Below are 22,502 nucleotides of genomic sequence, written 5' to 3'. Positions count from 1 at the left end.
GTACCTATGAGAAATCCTTCCAAATCCTCAGCAGTCTTTCTTTGACAGATTTTGTAGCAAGCAGTGTAACATTAGCAAATAAACAATCTTTGTAATAAACTTTTAAGTAACTATATCAATCATTATGCTTTCAGAGTGACAATAGAGCCTACACAATATTCAAATTGTATCAGCTTTATTGCCCCCAAAGGAATGAGCCCAGGAAACAAAACTTGCTTTGTTTAGTGATGAAATATAAACAACAGTAACAGAAGAGACATTTAGGCACTTTTTGTTTGCTGTAAATAATTGACTGAATTCAACTTGAGATTTGACACCAAGAAGGAAAACAGCAGATAACAAAGAACAACAACAATAAGAAGTCATCCATCAGTGATTTCCTCCCAAGGTTTGTTCTTTGAATTCCATTGTATGATCAGCCAGGGAAGATTCTTCTGCTTTTGTTTAAATATTTTTTATATAATTAAGCCTGTGTTTATTTGACAGTACTGCTGCCTCCAGTAACTTATGAGAAAAGAAACTTTTGGGCTAAAACTGTAGCTCCCTTTACTCAAAAGTAACATGGATTATCTAATCTGAAATGGAAAAACAAGCCCTAACCGTATATTGCCACTGAATCCTCATCACACAGAACTCCCTGTTTTTTCATTCCCTTTATTAAAATCTCTTGACCTTCCTCACTGACATTTCGATTTGTCAACAGATAAGAACAAGAATACTCTATACAGAGACATTTAAGACAATTTGGTCCAGATATTTCCTTTAAATTGGCTCCATCTCCTACATCTCTGAAGACCATCACCTCACCAACCAAGACAGTGATCCACAAGCATCTAGCAAGCTTTTGGTTGGAAACTTTCATGACTTCTGCAGATTCTATCTGTGATAATATAGTTTAACCCTGAATTCCTAGCACTCACAAAGCCTTCATATTTGACTTCGTTGCTAGCTGCTCATCCATGAGTGTTTAATGTGTATTCCCAAATACATTCTTGTGGAGCACTTTCTAGTACAGCCAACACTGCCTTCTCCCAAAATCATCATAATGATGACATCACATGCTACAGATACTCAGAACTGTGTGGATTTAGATATTAAGAAGTTGAAGCTGTCACACAGAAGAACAAACCCTCACACTGAAACTATTATTGTCTCAGTATGATCCAACTTAGGCAGATTGTGCTTTGGACATCATGTTTATTTCCTTTACTCTATTAAAAATAAATAAAAATTTAAAAAATCAGAGGAAACTAAATGTTTATGTGTATGGATATATAGAGATGAAATATATATACATATGTATATATATATATATATATATATATATATACTTCAATGCTAGAATCTTTTTTTCTAAAACCGTGAGTATTATTTGTTAAGAGTTTGCTTATACCAGTCATTCTCGATCACCAGGGCATTTAGTAGCTGATTCTGGCTAATCTTCATTATAATCCATTAATGTTTGTTGACTATCACATTTATGATTTATAAGAAATTTATGATTTATAGGATGCACCTAAAGGTGAATTCATTTCTTACTCATTTTCTCCTCCCAAGCCCACAGATAAGAATTAAGAAGTTTCCAATAAAAAGAAAGTGGCTTAGGAATGCAAACTGGTTTTTGAAAGCAAGAAATGTCAATGAGTCCCAAGTCTCAGAGTAGCTATGGTTGATTGAAATGTGTCCCTAAATAAAGGCGAGAACCATTTGCAAACCCCTAAGCTAATGGGTTTGGCACTGTGGTTTACAGAGCCTAAGGAGTCACTCATAAGAAACATTCACACCCACCATGAAAGTATGCCAAACCCGTTAAGATTGGAAGGGAATTTGCTCCATTCCAAGGGACATAGATAAATAGCCCCATTATTTTCACAACGTTAAACTCCTCCTCAAGAAACACTAAACCTGATAGGGAACTGCCAAGAGTTCAATGACTGACATTTCGAAGTATCTCATGGTGTTACCCAAAGGGAAACCATTGCTTAAAGCAATGTTAGTAAGAAGGCCTGCTTCTCTTTGAAAAAAAAATATATTTCTTCAAATGAAAATTATGGGTGCTAAAGATGTGAGTCTTTGGTTATTGCAGGGATTAAGGGTATGATCTTAATTTAGATAGCAAGGCACTTTATCTGCTTTTGGAACACGGTGGGCAATAATCTGTTAGCAGGTTTTGTTGTTTTATGTTTCATTTTCTCCTAAGATCACGAATGTATTGAAACCTGTGTCATGATTTTAAAACACTTAAAAAAATAAACTTAAACTCTTCTAACTAATGAAAAGGAGCAATTTTTCTGGTTCCTTATTTTTGTCAAAATTCCTGAAAACCTGTAAGATATGACTTTTTAAAAAATCTGGCAACTGTATACATTTAGTAGGAGAAAATTGGGTGTATTTCTATATTTCTGATATTAGGTCCTATAACCTTGACTATAGCATTGTGTAAAGCATGACAATGGGGGTTCTAAGAGCATAAAGGCTAATCAAACTGTCTATATTCAAGCCCAACTCTGAATCTCAACTGTGAACATCAGGTATCGTACTGTACAGGTATGTACCAGGACTACACACAATAACTACTTCTTGGGCTGGTCTAAGGATTAAGTGGGAAATTTATGCTTAGAATCAAGCCCTTGGTGAGTAAAATAAAGAGAAAATTATCACATTATCATTATTGTTATTTAAGCTCGTTGCGATAAATATTCAGAATATCCACAATCGAAGTCAATTACTGGATAACCAGAATGGTGAGGTAAGTCTCCTAACAATACCTGTCTTACTCATTTAAAATAATATTTAAGGAGACTCAGAAACAAATCTCGGAACCTAGCAGCTTTTGGTAGAAATGCGGCCAGACTCAGTACTAGGTTACCAGCCCCGGGCCACCCCAACTGGGAAAAGGTGCCCATCCACCACCTGTTCCCCCTGGAGGCCCGGGGTCCGCCATCTTCCAGAGGCCAATGGACAGCCAGGTAGGGACACGCAGTGATGAGACACGAGGGACCTCATGGAATGGGGATGGGGTAGGTCCTTTCCTCTCTCGCCTCAACAAGATTCCAAGTCACTGCCCAGGATCGGGCCCTCTGGCCACTCAACAAGCTGCTTAAGCCATGATCCTGGAGACTCAGAAACAAATCTCAGAACCCAGCGGCTTTTGCCAGAGATCCCTCCAGATTTAATTATTAAGATTTTAGAATTCTAAAATCGCACATCTGCTACTACACAACATCATATGCTATTCATGATCAGCAACAGGAAGCAAATTGTCTAATGTTTTCGGCAGATCTGAGTGTTGGGGTAAAACCCCAAATTATAATGGTGGGTCTGGTGTCAAAATAATGAATCTAATCAAAGTAGAGAGAGAGTAATGTGGAAATCATCTGCCACACAGGTGGGGTGGGGAGATGCGGGATGGGGGGCATACTGGGGGTTTTGGTGGTGGAAAATGTGCACTGTAGAAGGGATGGGGTTTCATCATTGTATGACCAAGACTTAAACCCAAAAGCTTTGTAACTGCTCACACGGTGATTCAATAAATAAATTTATTTAAAATAATAATAGTAATAATAATAATAATATTTAAAAGTAAGCTTTTGGGAAGCTCAGATAGAGAAGAGAACACCAAATAAAGGGTGTTGGGAGGATCCTCCCAGGGTGGGAGAAGCATGCTGAAAGTAGACTATAGACCAAACATGATTGCCACTCAATGCCTCTCTTGCAAACCACAGGAACCAAAAGGAGAGAGAGAACAAAAGGGAATGCCCTGACACAGAGATAGGGTGGGAAAGGGGGGCTGGGGGGTGGGAGGGATGATGGGACCCGTGGTGGTGGAGGATGGGCGCTGGTGGGGGGGATGGGTACTTGATCATTGCATAACTGAAACCCAAGCACAAAAATTTGTAAGTCTATAACTGTACCTCATGGTGTTTCACTAATTAAAAAAAAGTAAGCTTTTGTGTAATGTCCAAGAGAAAATAGCTCAAGGAGGTATCTCAACCATTGTTTATTATCAACTTACTGTGTGGTTATCACTTTACACAGCTCTGTCCAGGATTCAGTGTATCATGTAAGGATGCTAATGTAGGATGTGACATAAAGCAGGTTACTACAATAGGCATCAGTCATAGGAGAGTCGGTATGAAGTTCAGGCTAGTTTAATGGTTCATGGGGTACCACAAGTAGGGCACTTGTCTTGCACACAGTCAACCAGGTTTGATCCCTAGCACCCTATGTGATCCTCTGAGTCCCACTAGGCATGATCTCTGACAACAGAGCCAGGAGAAAACTCTGAGCACTCATGGTATACTAACCAAAATAGAATCTAACAAACAGCGTGCTGATCGTCCCAATCCATAAACTATGTCGAGAATCCACACTTGACTTCACAGCTCAAGTGTGAGAGAACATTGAAGCTAATTATCTTCTTTCCTTCCTATTATGGTATTTTCTCAAAGCAGGGGAATGTTAACTGAGGCTTCAACAAGATCACTGATTTGCCACAGAGAAAACCTCACCAGTTGTCTTGGTGAGGGAACAGCCATCCTATGGACTTCTACACACAGTCATTCAGTCATTCATTCATTCACCCACTCGCTCAGAGCGCTCTGGCCACTCTTTCTCTCCATGTCCATACAAATACAAATGCACACTTTCCACATCTGACTACTTATAGTGCCTGTGCCTGGTACCAGCACAACTTTCCTTCCCAGCGCCCACCAGTAAATCTGAGGAAAACTGTTGCTTTCTGAGCCCCTTCTGAGCACCTCTCCTTCATGGGAAATGTTTATTTTCCATTATGTAAACAAATGAGTCATTTCCACATACCACATGACTTTGCAGTAAAGGATAAATAACCATGACGGGGTGGGGGCGAGGGGGGCATGAAATTTTGTGTTTCCTTAAAAATGCTCTTAAAATAAAATATTGGTGGTCAGAGAGATAGTAAGGAATTTAGGCACTTGCCTTGCCTCACATAGAGCTGGTCTCAGTTCCATCCCCATCTCCATATCTGGTCTCCAGAACACTTACAGGAGTGGTCCCTGAGCACTGCCAGGTGTAGCTCCCCAAATCCCCCAAAATACACAAACAAAATGAAGCATTGGGACCTGAGAGCTCATTCAGTAACTTACAGTGCTTAGCTTTCATGCATTAGGTCACTAGTTTGATCCCTGTACTGCCACCTACACGGAACATGGTCTCAAAAGCCCTTCTGTCTACTGGGCCTAGTGGCCACAGGTGATTTCCAGGCACACCACAGCAACAACTAAAAGCAACTAAAAACACACAACAACAACAACTGAAAAGGGTGCAACAACCTCCTCTCCCAACACCACAACTAAAAAACCTATAAGCTCCACAGTCAGGGAGTGTGACTATGGAGAGCGTGTATAAGCACCACAGAAACTCCCAGTGTGCGCTGTCAAAACATGTCAGTGACACAGGTTGAAGGAAGTGACCCTCAGTAAGCACTGAGGATGAGTATGTGAGCACCACAGGCTGATATTCATGCCCAGCTAACGCCACAAGGAAAATGCAGAGCACAGCCGATGTGTGTGTGTGTGTGTGTGCATGTGCGTGTGTGTGTGTGTGTGTGTGTGTGTGTGTGTGTGTAAAACCCCCAGTCATTGCAACAACCACAATGAGTGGAAAGGAAAGCGGGGAGAAACAAATAAAACTTTGGGTACTTCTTGCCAGATCCAAAATGAAATCAAGTCTTCAATTTCAGTAGACCGGAAACGAACTTTTCGGTAGTAGTAATCATTTCAGGTCTAACAAGTTGATCAAGAAATGTGTAGAGTCCCATCATGATTGCTAGAAAGGACTGTTCATGTGAGAGCTTTGTAGGGGGGTCTGGGAGGGTGTAGAAGGAGCGAAGTCTCATCTCGTTAGATTCATTATACTGCTCCTAGGTATAATGAAGAAAGAAAGAAAGAAAGAAAGAAAGAAAGAAAGAAAGAAAGAAAGAAAGAAAGAAAGAAAGAAAGAAAGAAAGAAAGAAAGAAAGAAAGGTTTCCAGGAGAAACCGAAGAGGGGAGGGCTGGTTTAGACTTAAAGATGGGTGATGATGTCCCTTCCCCTTCCATTAGTTTAGCTACAGAATCAAAATATCTCCCTCTTAGGCCCACTGACCACCTGTAGTATCGCTGCCATTCAGGCCTATGACAGAGGTGGTGACTCATTTCTGGGTCCACACTGAAGAGGAAGCTGGGAGGAGCTGGAGGGCTTTAGGGAGGAGAGCTGGAAGGAAATCTTCACAAGAATTTGTCTTTAGACACTCTGCCCCCACCTTCACCCCTACCTCCTCCCTAGCCCTCCTGTGCTCTCAGCTGTCCTCCCTTCTCACTAAATGACTTCTTTTTTGTTCCATCCCCAGAACAGCCAGATTAGTCTGTGCCAATATGATTAAATGTTCCTGTTATTTTTCAAGTGGTACTTCATTTTAATTATTTCTAGGAATAAAGAAATAAGCCCATTGAACATTTCAGGCTCCTTGGAGCATGACAACCCGGATGTGTAGAAGACAGGTCCAGCTCTCTGGGTTCCAGCAACCACCACAGCACATCAGCCATTCCTCTGTAAGGAGTGGGGCAGCAGTCCATGCAGCCCTGGTACAGGAGCATGGCACATCCCTAGGGAGGATTCCTTAGCACAGAGCCTGGAATAATTCTGGAGCTAAGGTATATTTCTGACTTCTCAGGATGTTGTTCCCAAGGATCCAGAACTGAACCTGGGAACCATCATGTTCATTGGCTAGCAACGCTTGTAAAGGCCATTGGCCATTGATTGCTCCCCAGAAACATGAAGATAATGTACACAAACCACTTCATACGAAACTTGACACATTAAAAGTACTCAGTTCTTATTAGCTATAATCAATAAGAAGTCAAATGGATCCCAGCATCATACATTCTTAGACAGAACCTCTGGCTAAGTGAAAATTGCATATGAGTGTACAGAGGGGAGCAAACCTGAAACCCACTTGGTTAAGAAGTGGGAGTAAAAACACAGAAACAAGACCAAGACAGTCAAATTGATGTGCTTCTGTGATCCATCAGTCATGAATGCAAACTCTTGAACCCCAGGCATTCCATAGATTCTTTGACAGCATCGCTGGCTCTAACAAGATGCATGACTACTTGAAAAGCTGGACCAGAAGTTCCCAAAGGAAAATACACACACCATCCTAGCATTTTTGTTGTCCTGCTTCATCTGCACAAAGGATAGCAAGGTTACTTATTTGCTTGGTGTAAAAAGTGGGCCCCAAGTATACCTGAGTCCACTAACTGGAACCCCATAGACAAGAAGTGAATCCCAAATCTGATTGGCAGATGTGCCTCTGTAAGCATTGGCTCTCTTCCTTGGCTGATGATTTGGGCTCTCCACAGGTGGTTGGAGCTGAATGCTACTAATTACCACTTGGACTCACTCCTCACAATAAATAGGATGGCCTTTCAGGAAATCTTCTATTTAATTTGCATGCTCCTGAGTATAGGACAAAGCTCTGTTGTTTCAGAGCATAAATAACAAAAACTTTGTTCTTCGAAACCAAGGGGGAAATTGTAGAGCTATCCAAAATCACTTGGTCTTAAACTGCGTAAGGATGACATGAATAAAATATTATTTTAGGCTGCCCAACAGCATCAGCCATTCAATCTCCTCTCCTGGCTTCAGAAAAACAATGACTCAATATGGCCTTTTTTCCTGACAGACTGCAGCCTTAGGAAAATAGTCTTCCACATATTTGGAGCCAGGGCTCTTCCTGCATTTCAATCAATGAAAGCTATTCAAAGCCCATTTTGCTTTCCCACTTTGAGTCTTAGGCATGGGAACACAGCTGTTTTCCCTCATTTAATGGAAGTAAAATATAAATGGTGAATGGAAAACAAAATCAAAGCACTTTTTTTTAACACTATCCCAGGTGCCTGGGATATGTTTTATTGCTTTATCCCCTCAGAAACCTCTAAGAGATTGATGTTATAATTCATGTTTTTGGACAGAATAAAGGAGGTGAAAGAAATTTCCCTAAGGACACAGAGTTGATAAGTAACAGAGCATGAGGCTAAATTAATATATATATATATATATATATATATATATATCCTCAAATATAACAGTCTTTAAATAAAGAAACCCTCCCCCACATAAAACTAAATAATCTCATATAAGCAAGACCATTCTATTTCTAATCTGTTTTATAACACTAAGTAATTTTACACATAATATATAAAGTTCTACCAATATTTTTATTGATTAAACAGATATCCCAGAAAGCAATGATTCTAATTGACTATGTCAGTCCCCAGTGAATAAACATTAAAATTATTTCAAGTTTTTCTTAGAAACATCTTTTACAAACATGTTCTTACATTTTGGAAGTTTTCTCCTTCAAGTTAAATCCTAGACTTAGAACTTTTGGTCAAAGAAACTACACATTAGACTTTTTAGTGCATATCATTAACTGCCCTCTACACATTTGTATCAAAGTCCCCACTTCTTCATGCTAATTGACACATCAAGCCTAATTAAGCATTTCCACTTCTGCCAAAATAAGAGAAAAAATATCATTGTTATTTTATTTTCATGTTTTCATTACTAGAGAAGTCAGGCATCTTTTTATGTGTATCGCTCATTCACAAGTACTATAGAAATTAATTACACCATTCCTTTCTTTCAGTTTTCTGTTTAGAAATTGACTCCAAAATTCACTGTAAGTCCTTTCTCCTGCTACTTGCTGGTATAGTGGAAACTGTGATTTCCAGCCAAGAAAACTTTAGTAACATCTTGCCAGGGTGATCAGTCAAGTTCCATAATGTTGGAAAAAATGTTGGAAAAGAAAATGTTCCCAGAAGAAAAACTGTATTAACTCTAGAGACTAGCAGGCCATAAATTTCTCCTTTGTTGTTTGCTTTAGAAATAGGTCATCCCTTAACTTTATCAGCAGTTGTTTATCTTATAAGAAACAAAGATTCATTCCCACCTTAATCTTGTTCTTTTGCATAAAGAAATCTGGTTAACAGAAAAGCCAAAAATAGTTGATGGGAAAAAGGAATAGCTCCCAGAGATAAAGGTGAGCAGGCTGGAGAGGTTGGGAGTATCTCTTATTTGTTCTCTCTCTCTCTCTCTCTCTCTCTCTCTCTCTCTCCCTCCCTCCCTCCCTCCCTTCATCCCTCCCTCCCTCCCCTCTTTTTTTTATATTCACACTTATCTTTATTGCAGCACTTAGTACAATAGCTAGAATTTGGGTACAATTTGAATGCCCAATGACAGATGACTGGGTAAATAATTTATGCTATATATACACAATGGAATAATGTGAAGCCGAATGGAAAGATGAAAATATCCAGCTAGCTGAAACATGTATGAAACTGGAGCATATCATGTTAAGCTAAATCATCCAGAGCAAACAGGACAAGTTCTGGATAATCACACTCATCTTTAGGATATAGAGACAAAAAATAGAATAAATAGTATTGAACATTGGTAAATAGTTCCTCCTCCTCCTCCTCCTCCTCCTCTTCCTCCTCCCTTTTCTTCTTTTCTCTCTCTCTTAGGCAGAGGTCAGGCAACACACGTGTAGTTCATGCTAAAACCTAAGTAAAGATGGCCTTGTTTCAAGGAAACTAGAACCCATACATAAAAGGACTTATGTGAAACTCTTGATATCTTGGGTCTAATCCAGCAGAGTCCAGTTTGAATCTCAAGAACTTCTATCTCAAATTCTGCCTTACAGGGCCCCCCATCCCTAAATGGCAGGATTATGTTGAAAGACAAAACCATGTGCTCTCAGGCTTGGTCCAAGGATTTGGGGCGCCGGGGGTCTCAACCACGGTTTTGGCCTGTACCTTGGCATTCAGAGCTGGGCAAGATTCTGAAGAGCTGATTCTGCAGGACTACTGGGACAATATTAGTCTACCCTATTTCCCCACTACTCAAGTAACAATCTGACCAAATTGAAGAGCAAAACCAAGCTGATGTTCAGCTCTTATGGTATCCAGGTTTTTTGTTTTTCCTTATAATTATCACTTGTATAATTAGCTTAGTTTGTTCAATCCTGTCTTTTCAGGTTTGGCCAAACACAAATTCCAAGTCAAGGAAAATCCAGGCAGGCCCTGGGGAAGCCCTGTCTTCACAGATGGATGTCTGCCTTTGAAAACATCCAAATCCTATCAAAACATCTGACAGGAGGATTAGACAAGGACTGCACTCTCCTGTTTTGTCTACAGAAAAGCAGGTACGTCTGGGGCCCCACATTCATTCCTCCCAGGTGATCGATGACAAGCAGTCAATCAGATTTCCACTGGCATTAACACTTTCTCTAATGGTCTTTGACCCATCCCAGCATAACGTTCTCAGCACAGTCACGTAAGACTCTACCAAAGACACACCCTTGGTGAGACCTACAAAGGCAGCCCCATCTATCTCTTGTCAGTTTATAGGCATTTTTCTTAACTCTTGTGACACCTCTCTGGGTCAAACGGTCACACTGAGATTTAAAGAGGTTAATAATCATACTGGGCTGGAGTGATAGTACAGAGGGTAGGGCGTTTGCCTTCCATGCAGCCAACATGACCGACCCAAGTTTGATTCCTCTGCCCCTCTCGGGGAGCCCGGCAAGCTACTGAGAGTATCTCGCCCACATGGCAAAGCCTGCCAAAATCCTGGTAAGCTACCCGTGACGTATTTGATTTGCCAAACACAGTAACAGCAAAGTCTCAAAAAATGGAGACATTACTGGGCCCGCTTGAGAAAATCGATGAACAACGGGAGGACAGTGACAGTGAATAGACATACTGGGGGAAATAGCCTCAGATTCAATAATGATGATGTCTTTGTGCCCAGAGATATGCATGCATTATACTACTGAATCCCCACAACCCTTTCTAAAGTGGGTCTTTTTAGTTGTACTTGATATATAAGGAAACAACTGAATTGGAATCTGGGTTTTCAAAGTGACCTTAAATAGTTCTTCCAAAAGAGCAGAGGGAGAGAGGAGTCAGCTCTTATCTATCATGTAAACGTGTGTGTTTCTGCCTACTTGAGCAACAGGCTCCCCTCAGAGTCCTGACTGGAAGAAAGCCATTTCCCTGTAATGGTTCTCTTTGGAAATTGGTAGACAAATTGCTAGACAAAATTATCTTCAAAACTTAGTCCTTATTTTAGGAGAGTTGTATGAATTACCAGTTTTATTTCAACAAGAGTGATTCCCCTGAATGAAGGGGACACTCTTCAAGTAAATTTCCACACCCCAGTGGTCATCCAAAACAAGGAAAATAAACAAAGAACCAGACAGAGGAAGTTATTATGGTCCAGCCAGTCCTTTGTGAACACATGGACTGTCAACAGAGATGGGCTGTTCCTATGGTATATTTATCTCATGTCCTTTGGAGTTTCCAAACAAATCTCAGGGTTCCAGGTGGCTTTTTCTGCTGACTCTGTAGTTGGACTAAATGCCATTGGGTTTTGTTTCTTAAAATACACATTCAGATTAGATTCTAATATTTTCTCTATAAATTTTTTTCGCCAGAAATGCTCCAGAGGGAAATAATGTGTGTGTGTGTGTGTGTGTGTGTGTGTGTGTGTGTGTGTGAAGTTCTGGGTTCAATTCTAGTGAGAGAAAGTGGGGAAATGGGTTGGGGAGAGAGAGATAAAGACAGAGACAGAGGGAATAATGGCTGATTTCAATGAGGGGGAATAAGTACCATTTGGAAATATTTAAAATTTACTTACAATATACCTTGGAAAAATATCTAATTCCTAAGATAATCTAAAGGCTATCTCATTTGCTTCACAGCACCTACACACAAGGAACCTTAAAAAATGCATATGATCATATCTAATTTCAAATAATAATGGTAACATTAAAATGCATTTACAAAAATCTTTGTTCTTTGCAAAATTCTTTTAGATATCAACTTCAAAATCCCATGAAGGCCTGAGAGGTTTATCACTGGGATTTGTCTACCTGGTAGCTGACCTCAATTATAAAACAATAATGGTAAGCATTCCTTCTCTGCAGACTTGATAAGAAGCCAAAAGACAACAGAGGTCAAAGAAAGCAGAGGATCTGACACAAGGCAGTATTTAGAGATGGGAAGTATTGTCATGAATAGAACTGACAGAAATGTCCCCTCTTAGTATGGAGACAGTTGAGACTGAAGGAGATTTTAATTTCAGTTGCTCAGAGCCAGCACTAGATCAGAACCTAAGACTGCAACCTGCCAAGGGAAAGAATTATCTGCTCTCTTTTAAAACCAAAAGTGTGAAAAGTAGAACTGTTGCCAAAATAATGGTGTTGATCTCCGAATCTTGAAAATAGTTAATCCATGCTTATGGCAGCAAAGACAGCAATTAAAAGAAAATTCTGTCTTTAAGCTCGAGTTCTCAAGATTTAATTCAGGAGCATCTTATTTGGATACAGACAAAATTTTCTAATGGTTTGATGGCTATTATCTTCATCATCATTAGTAACTTTGAACTAACCTGCTTGAAAAAATATAGTAATTCTGACATTTTGGTATGGGTCATCAACCCTTTCACTAAAATAAATTTTCTAAATAAAACAGAAGCAAAAGTCACAGAAGCTTATCACTTATTGAATGCCTCTAGGAATCATTGTATATAAATGTCATTTAGAATAGGCATCTTGTCCCTCCAAAGCTTCACTAAAGGTCATTTTGGGACATTCTGTGGTCTTTGATACATAGCAAACACGATTTTCTTTTTTGTGGTGGGGTTGGGTGCACCCAAACAGTGCTCAGAGGGCCAGCCCTATTTATGCTCTGTCACCAGGACTGGTTGCCAGGAATCAAATTTACACACAGGAACTTTGACTGTAGGCCTTTGAGCTTTTTCCCCAGCGTACAGATTACTTTCTTAATCTGGATTTTTTTTTTGATTCTAGAACTGATTGGTTCTAGAAAATTTTTGGAGTCCTTTCTGTTTGAAACGTTCTTATCAGGAGTTATTATATCCAGCACTGTAGTAGTAGTACTGTCCTCCTGTTGTTCATCAATTTGCTTGAGTGGGCACCAGTAACGTCTTCATTGTGAGACTTGTTGTTACTGTTTGTGGCCTATTGAATACATCACAGGTAGCTTGCCAGGCTTTGCCGTGCAGGTGGGACACTCTCGGTAGCTTGCCGGGCTCTCCAAGAGGGACAGAGGAATTGAACACAAGTCAGTCGCATTATTGATAATAATTTCAGGAGGAGAAAGAGGAATAAGAAAAAAAGAAGAAATATCAATAGCATCATTTAGATCTAACTGGGCTTTTGTGAGATCACTAAAACAGATACTCAAACTTCCATATCATTTTGATGATGTAGACAGAGTGGTTGGGTGGAGTACAGAAAGCCGTACTATCACCAATATCAACCCCCATAAACAAAAACAAAAAAAAGAGAGAGAAAATGAGAATTAGACTCCAGCACATTCTTCTCTCTTTTGGTAGAACATGAGTGAAATCATGCTGTGATCTATACTTACAGCATATCCCACCTGCTAAAAGAACACCACCATTGGAAATAATTATTTGGCACACTGGCCAATGTGTAACTTAGCCAACACTCCTCTGAGTTGTTAAAAAAAATCTCAGTATATTTGTTTTTGGGCTATTATTTTCTTTCCTTTTGGCTTTTCTTTCATCCTTCTCTTTGCTTATCTCTGTATTTCTTTGGTGCTTCTTGATTTTGTTCCATTCATTCATTATTATTTTGTTATATAAAAGCACTTGCAGAGTCCTCCCGTTGTTCATCAATTTGCTTGAGCAGGCCCAGTAATGTCTCCATTGTGACACTTGTTACCGTGTTTGGCATATCGAATATGTCACGGGTAGCTTGCCAGGCTTTGCCATGTGGGTGAGATACTCTCAGTAGCTTGCCAGGGTCTCCAAGAGGTGCGGAGGAATTGAACTCGGGTCAGCCATGTTGGCCATTTTTGCAAGGTAAATGCCTTGCCCGCTGTGCTATCGCTCAGAGTATCAAATATTATAGAAATTTAAAGCTGTGTCATTATTTCCTTTGTTTTAAACTTATGTCAACATAGTATTAAGTGTCTTTAGTATTCTCAATAATATATCTACAACCTGGGCCTCTAGAATTTATCCTTTCTGGCCCTCTATTGATTTTTTAGAATATGGGTCATAAATATTAATAACAAAAAGAGAGCTGAGTACCTTTCAATCGGACCCTATCTAGAGAGGCAATATTTGTTAAATAACATCCATAAACACAATTACTATAAAGTATAGAGAAAATTTGAAAGACCTACAAGGCAAATTTCTTGGTCTTAACAAACTTAGAACCTCATCAGAATTACAGGCCACATTGTAATAATTTAAAGAGACATCTCTATAAAATATGTAAAATTCGGAGAACAAAGTTTAAGTTGACCAGTTAGAGGTGACTATGAAAGGTTTTCTGAAGGTGAACATCAAACTAAGAGATAAGAAATCCAAGGGAAGAAGGACAAGCCTGCTGATCCAACAAAGTTATTAAATTATTGTCTATAGAATTTTTATTTTCCTAGAAGCTATTTGGTTTCTGAAATCTTTATTTTTTGTTCTGATATGTTTCCAAAACTTTATTTATCATTTAAGAAAGCTCTAGAATGTCTTATTTTGTCAGGGCAAGTCTTATTATTGTTTTATATCCATGATATTACATATTGCTTGGACAAAACTACAGCCTATTTCTCTGATCCTTTAAAGTTTTTCGAGGTCTTTTTAGATATGTTCTCTTAGCACCACGCGTAAAAGGCATTTTTCAAAAGCAGGTCTATGGCATCTATTATTTTGGGATTACATATAACACAGCAACCTAAATACTTTATTCCAGCCCACACTAATGTTCCACACTGTCCCTTGAGCAGCTTAATTCTCTCAGATTCTTGTCCATTAAGACTGGAAAGAAAAAGCAAAACCGTCCAAGTACAGTCTGAATCTATTGGACAGTTGATTATCTTCAAAAAATCCTGGAATATAATTATTTCCACCATCTCTTCCAACAGGCTGCATATTCTTTTTCAAATTTATTTGACATTGAAGTTTGTGTAGTCAATTTTATTTAAAATTCCAAAACTCAAAAAAGAAACAAGAACAAGGAATGGAGAGATAATACAGGGGTTAAGGCATTTGCCTTGCTAGTGGCTGACCACTTCAAACAAGCACTGAATGTGGTCCCCACCCCAACCCCCACAATGCCAGGAGTGATACCAGAGCATAGAGCCAGAAGTAAGCTCTGAGCGCCATTGACTGTGCCTGAATGCCTCCCCCCCCCAAAAAAAAAACCCAAAAATATTTACATGTCAATAAACAGGGAGAGCTTTAAAGTGAGTAAACCAAAGGCCATAAAGATAGAACAGTGAAGAAGGCACTTGCCTTGCCCTTGCATGTGGCTTAACGGGGTTCAATCCCAGGCACTACATATGGTTCCCAAAGCCCCAAACAGGATTACCCCTGAGCACAAAGTCAGGAATAGACTCTGAGCACTGATGGGTATGACCAAAAAAACAAATAAATAATGAGAAACCAGATTCCCATACCATGATAATTTCTGTATAATTGTTTTCTTAATACCAGATAGAATGAGATATAGAAAAATGGATAGTAATCAGGAGTAATCCTGTAAACCTGATCCCAAATCGATTTGCTCGAGCGGGCCCAGTAACGTCTCCATTGGAGATTTTGTTGTTACTGTGTCTGGCATATCAAATACGTCACAGGGAGCTTGCCAGGCTCTGCCATGCGGGTGAGATACTCTCGGTAGCTTGCCGGACTCTCCGAGGGGGGCGGAGGAATCGAACTCGGGACGGCCATGGTGGCTGCGTGCAAGGCAAACGCCCTACCGCTGTGCTTGTCTACTTTTTTAAAAAAATAACATGCATTTTGTTCTAAAGAAATTTGTGCCAAATTCAAACGTCCAAAGGAATTAGTGTAAACTTTGCACGAAGGTATGTTTAACTGATCATTTCTGAAAGCTAGCATATCTTGTAAAGGTGACATTTAATAGCTGGAAAGAGAGTAGGGGGCAACATCCAGTAAGATTAGAAATGGGGCAGTCATCCCAAAAGACAAACTTTTTTACACTGCTTTCAACAGCCAATCATAGCAAAAGCCATTAATGGCATTAGTGGCCCTAGTAACATTGTTCTTTCTATTCTACCCACAGCAGGACATTCTACCTAATGTTTTGGAACATTTAAGAAACTCGTGCAGTTTGCACATGTGTTTCCACTCGAATGCACTTTTAAAAGGTCAACTTTTTTTTTAACCACATGACATAAGATTACAAGAAAATCCCACTGGGAGAGCACATCATGCCTGGTTCTCTCCTTCTTCACCCACTTCTGTTGTTTGGAGAACGAACTGTTCTCAGTGTCAGGAAGATGTCCAAGGACATCTTTCTCCAAACGGAGGCACTGAGATTAGCGGGCTATAATGCAGCCACGTGTGCGTGTTTGCATATTGTAAGTCAATATCCCATTTTCCAGGTTCTTTTATTCCCAGATGTGACATATCAGACAAATTATCAAGGCTCAATGCTTTGTGTCTTCCCTGGAACCAAATTCTAAAGCAGACATTAGGCTCATGGGAAAAAACAACCATAGTACTTCAGTTACAAATATCAGCTTTTTGACTTTATAAATATAAATACTCAACCTCTAAAGCCAAATCTTGATTTTGACCCAGTTAAAAAGTTTTCTATTTGGGTTCTTAGCTCCTTCCTTGAGATATCATTTTAATTCCATCCTGCCTTCACAAATATGTAAGTCACATACCATAACATACTTATATCATTTTTTGCTCATTGACAGGCATTGGAGAGATTAAAACTCACCCTGCTTGGCTTGAAAGCAGCTGGAGAGCAGTTGGTGAACACACACACACAGCAGCTGGTGAGCACACACACATAGAAATTGGTGAACACACACACACAAACACACACAGGCAAGCCAGTTCTCAACATCTTCACCATTAAAGTTTTCACTGTGCTGACACTAGCCTGTCATTACCAGAGTGAATCAGGCCACTCTCCTCTGATGCAGATGGTGTCTGCTGCACAGCTGTCAGGCTGTTGAAAGGTCACTGAGCCATGACCAGACAAGGCAATCAGCATCATGAAAGATGGAGAACTTCTATGGGTCAGTTATGCAATGTAATGGGTCCTGAACTAGACAAACAGAATGCAAATTCACACACAAATGTATTTTTCCAGCGTATATAAGTGCATTTATGCAGGCATGCCTCCAAAATATTTCACATTCTATTGCAGACCATTGGAGAAAAGTAAATATTACACACACACACACACACACACACACACACACACACAGCCTGCCAAGCCAGTTCTCAGCATCAGAAAAAACTGGCAAAATATTTTTTCTTTTCCAGTGCATGTAAGCTACATTTATACTCTATAATAGTCTTTTAGGTGTGGAACAGCACCATGCCTATAGAAGCATGGGTTTTTGGTTCAACAGAAGTGGGCACACTTTTTAGGGGAAATGTGCCAATAGACTGGCTCAGTGCAAGATTCTCCAAACCTTTGTTTCATAAAAGGTGTAGTGTCCATGAAGCACAATAAGGTAAACCAAAATAAAATAAGGATATCTGTATACATTATGTAATGGTGTAGCAAGAAAATACTTCTGAAATCCTGAAAATAATTTTTAAAATTTAGTACCAACATATTACCAATGCTGTTAGGTTTGGGAAAAACTATTGAACGAATAGCTCTGCCTTTCAAAAAAAATTAGGATGAAGAGACAAGGAAAAGGGAGAATGGGGGAGAGAGAGGATGATCAGATAAAACTAAATAATACAAATCATCTTCCCAGGAGAAAAGAAGAAGAAAGGTTAATGCTGTCAAAGAAAAGCAGAAACCTTTAAAAAAAAAAAGAGCAAAACTGAGAAAAGGGAAGATTACAGAGTTAGAAGGAGGCTGAGTACAAAGATTGAAGAGGCAATGACAGTGCAGGAAGAAAAGAGCGTGTAGTAGAACAAGTGAGAAATCACTAAATTTGAGTTTTAACTTTCAAGCGAAATAAATGACAGTATATTTGAAAATGCAAAAACTAAGATAAAAGGACAGGACTTCCCTGATGTCAATCATTGTTTTAAGTCTACAACATGTGATTTAATATTTTTCCTGATTGTAAAAATGTATCGTCATTTAAACATTTTGAAAATTCCCCAAAGAAAAAAATAAAGAAGGAAAAGAAACTCCTATAGCTAATCCATTGTCAAGCAAGAATCTCATGTATTTTTCTCTTTACATTAAGCACCATAATTTACAAAGTTGTTCATAATGGAGTTTCTGGCATACAAAGTTCCAACACCAATCCCATCACCAGTGTCAACTTCCCTCCATCAGTCTTCCCAGGTTCCTTCCTATCCCCTCCAATCTCTTCCATAGGCATATTTTTACATTTGTTTGTTGCAGTTTGGGTCACCTGCTAACAATACTGGCTCAGTGGCTTGGGTATATACATATAGCTTACCACTGAAGTGTCCAAGGCCTCTGACTCCTTCCCCTGTTACCTTCAGTCCTCTTCTTACTTCCTCCCTTGATTTCGTTCCTTTCCTCTCCTCATTTCTATGATCTAGCGACAAGGACAAGCTAGATTCAACTCCCCCTTGTTTGATACCTTGCAATCTCTTGTCCTGATATTCTATATACAACAGATAAGTGAGAGAAAACATTCTTTCTTCTGCTCACATAAATATACATATAAATCAGGATTACACTATATAGGTTTTAATTTTTAATATGATATCTTGCCATATATAGTTGTTAATTATATCAGTCTCTTAAAATAATTCCTCAGGGGCCAGTGAGATAGCACACTAGTAAGGGACTTGCCTTGTAAGTGGCCAACCTGGGACTATCTTTTACACCCCTTTAGGGCCCTGAGTCCACCAGGAATGACCCCCAAATACAGAATGTGCAGTAAACCCTGAACAATGCTCAGTGTGGCCAAAAAACTTCCAATTTTTCAATATTTTCATCCTTCATATGTTGGAAACTGGTTTTAAAATTACAAAATGTTTTTAGACTTTTTTTTAAAGAATTTTGTCATAGTTTATACTGCCACTGAATATACTGATAGGTTTCACCATACCCTAGCCAACAATGAACACTTTTGCTTTTTAAAAAATTCTCCACAAAATGCTTTAAACTATAAAATCAGAAAAATGAATATCCCAACTCTATTATTTATGGCATAAAGTCAACTCCCGAATATGTAAAGAAGTGGCTATACGTTTTCAAATTGAAAATGAACTCTTAGAAAAATCAAATGAGACCAAGAAACTATTACTATAAAATGCCAAAAAATAAGCAAAATAGGTCTCCTGGAATTATCTTTGAGCAACCCCAGACTGGCTGCTACAAGTCAGACCTAACAGAATTTCTGAAACACGAGCTTATTTATAAATGTAGACACCAGTACTTAGTGGAAGCACAGAGTCACAGGATTCAGTGGAAAAGGACACAACTTGAGACTTGAACTTGATTTTGGTGGTCCTAGTTCTACATTTCAGTCCACTGAGGCCCTTATCCCAAGCTCAGATTCTAGATTCCTTCCATTTCTGAATTCCTGAAACTCTAAGAAAATATAACCCTTTATTTACTATGTGTATATCTATCTGGGCATTCTGTGGTAACTTTCTATGTTAAGGCTGACTTCTTTGATGTTTAGGAATTGCAAAGATTCTATTTGATATGTGGACCAAAATATAGATTTACTTATACTACCAAGCATCATTCATTTCAACATCATATTGCCTTCAATGATAGATTGGGAGCTCCTATGGGGCACAAAATATTACCAATTCAATTGTATCCGAATCAGTTCATATACTCACCATAAGTGTCTACCTTATTAAAATACACTAGAGTGTCTTCCCAAATTAAAGCTGTTCTATTTGATTTGAATTTACTACATTTCTCCAAATGTCTCAACATATTCATTCATCAGCCATCTTTTCAGGATAAGCAAGATATTTATATAGTGAGAAAGAAGAGGCCGACAAAATCTCAAGGCCGACCTAGGCTGCCACAACGAAGGAAGACAAAAATGATCGTCTGTACTTTCAATGCACGTACGCTAGCATCAGATGCATCCATCGAGGACCTGATGGTACAAGCGCGAATGATCAAGTACGACATCATTGGTCTGACCGAGACAAGAAGGCACGAATCTCACCATGCCGTTTTTGACACTGGAGAAGAATTGTTCCTCGGAACATGCGATAAAAGAGGTGTTGGAGGCATCGGTGTCCTTGTCAACACAAACTTGGCCAAGAGCATTGATTCATTCGAATGCCTAACAACCCGAATCGGACGTTTACATTTGAATAGATGTGGCTCACTGCCTGCAGTTTCTATCTTCGTTGTCTACGCACCAACATCTCATTATGATGAAAGAGAAATCGAGAAGTTCTACATGGAGCTAGAGAAGTTCTATAAAGAAGACCACACCTTCTACAAGATCATTGTGGGTGATTTTAATGCCAAGATAGGACCGAGAAGATCAGCTGAAGAACTTCACATCGGGACCCATGGCCTAGAATGGAACGAACAGGGTGAGAGACTGTCAGAGTTCATCATGTCGACCAAGACCATCCATGGTAACTCACAGTTCCAGAAGGCAGAATCTAAACGATGGACATGGGAGTCTCCCGGTGGACGATTCCACAACGAAATAGACCACATCATATTCAATCGACGGTTTTGCCTGACTGATGTCGCTGTTGTCCCAAAATTTCGAACGGGATTGCACCACCGTCTCCTTCGTGCAAAATTCTACTTCACAGAGCGGGGAGAAAGGGCTGCAAAGTTCAAAAAGAGAACTCCCAGAATGACCACCAACTGGGAACTCTTTGGTACTATTGCGGCAACATGGGAAGATGCCATTGTTGACAACATTGACGAGGAATACGATCGACTGGTTCAGCACCTCCATGAATGTGCGAGGAACGCCAAGAGAGAGATAGCCACAAAAAGTCACCTATCTTCGAAAACTCTTGAGCTAATTCGCCAGCGTGGTTTGGCGCATGCCTCAGGCAACCGCAAGCTAACGTCCGAGCTTGCAAAGCAGTGCAGAGATGCGATCAAGGAAGACCTCAAAGAGAGAAGAGCAGAAGTACTGGTAGATGCGGCAGAAGCCGGGAAAAGTATTCGTAAGGCCAGCCTGTCCTTCGCCAACTATAAGAGCAAGATGACTGCCCTCCGACGTCCTGATGGATCCATCACATCCTCCAGAACGGCAATGGAGAAGATTATCCATGACTTCTACTCAAATCTCTTCGATAGCCATGTCCACTTGCCAACATACCAAATTCCACAGGATGGGTATGTTGTTCCCAACGTTCTCCCCTCCGAAATCCGACACGCCATTTCGTTGGTAAAGAAACAAACAGCACCCGGCCCAGACAAGGTCAGACCTGAACACCTGAAGAACCTGCCGTCAGTACTCATCAATACACTGGCTCGGCTCTTCACTCGCTACCTGTCTGAATGCAAGGTTCCGTCCCAATGGAAAACCAGCAGGACCGTACTACTGTTCAAGAAGGGAGACATCCATGACATTGGCAACTATCGCCCGATCTGCCTATTGTCTGTCATCTACAAGTTGTTCACTCGAGTCATCCTGAAAAGGATTGGCAGAACATTAGATGAAGGACAACCATGCGAGCAAGCAGGGTTCCGCAAAGGATTCAGCACCATCGACCATATCCACACGATAACCAAGCTCATTGAGGTTTCTCGGGAGTTCAAGATGCCGCTCTGCTTAACGTTCATTGATTTAAAGAAGGCCTTTGATTCTGTTGAGACGGAAGCGGTCATTGAAGCCCTAGCCAATCAGGGCATTCAAGCCCAATACATCAGGATCCTCCGTGAGCTCTATTGCGGATTCACTACCAGGATCTCACCATTCTACAAAGAAGTGATCGTTGATGTCAAGAGAGGGGTGCGGCAGGGTGATACCATTTCACCGAAACTCTTCAGTGCCACCCTCGAGAACATCATGCGACGACTGGAATGGGAAGGAATGGGAGTGAAGATAGATGGTCGGCAATTACACCACCTCCGCTTTGCTGATGACATTGTTTTAATAACACCAAATATCAGCCAAGCGGCACAAATGCTGGTCGACTTTGACCGTGAGTGTGGAAAGGTAGGACTACAGCTGAATCTTACGAAGACAATGTTTATGAGAAACAGCCTTGTTCCTGACGCCCCATTCGCTCTCAATGGAACGACCATCTCCGAATGCAACAGCTATGTCTACCTAGGTCGAGAGGTCAACATGACAAATGACCTGGCACCCGAGCTGCGCAGGAGGAAGAGAGCGGCTTGGAACGCCTTCAAGAACGTCGAAGAAATAGCTAAGAGGACGAAGAACCTCCGGCTCCGGGCACATCTCTTTGATTCCACTGTTCTTCCTGCATTAACATATGCCTCAGAGACCTGGGCCCTACGCAAACAAGATGAGAATGCTATT

The sequence above is a fragment of the Sorex fumeus genome, unplaced genomic scaffold (genome assembly GCF_029834395.1).
Source record: "Sorex fumeus unplaced genomic scaffold, SorFum_2.1 ptg000015l, whole genome shotgun sequence".
Taxonomy (NCBI): Eukaryota; Metazoa; Chordata; class Mammalia; order Eulipotyphla; family Soricidae; genus Sorex; species Sorex fumeus.
This window is presented reverse-complemented; position numbering follows the sequence as displayed.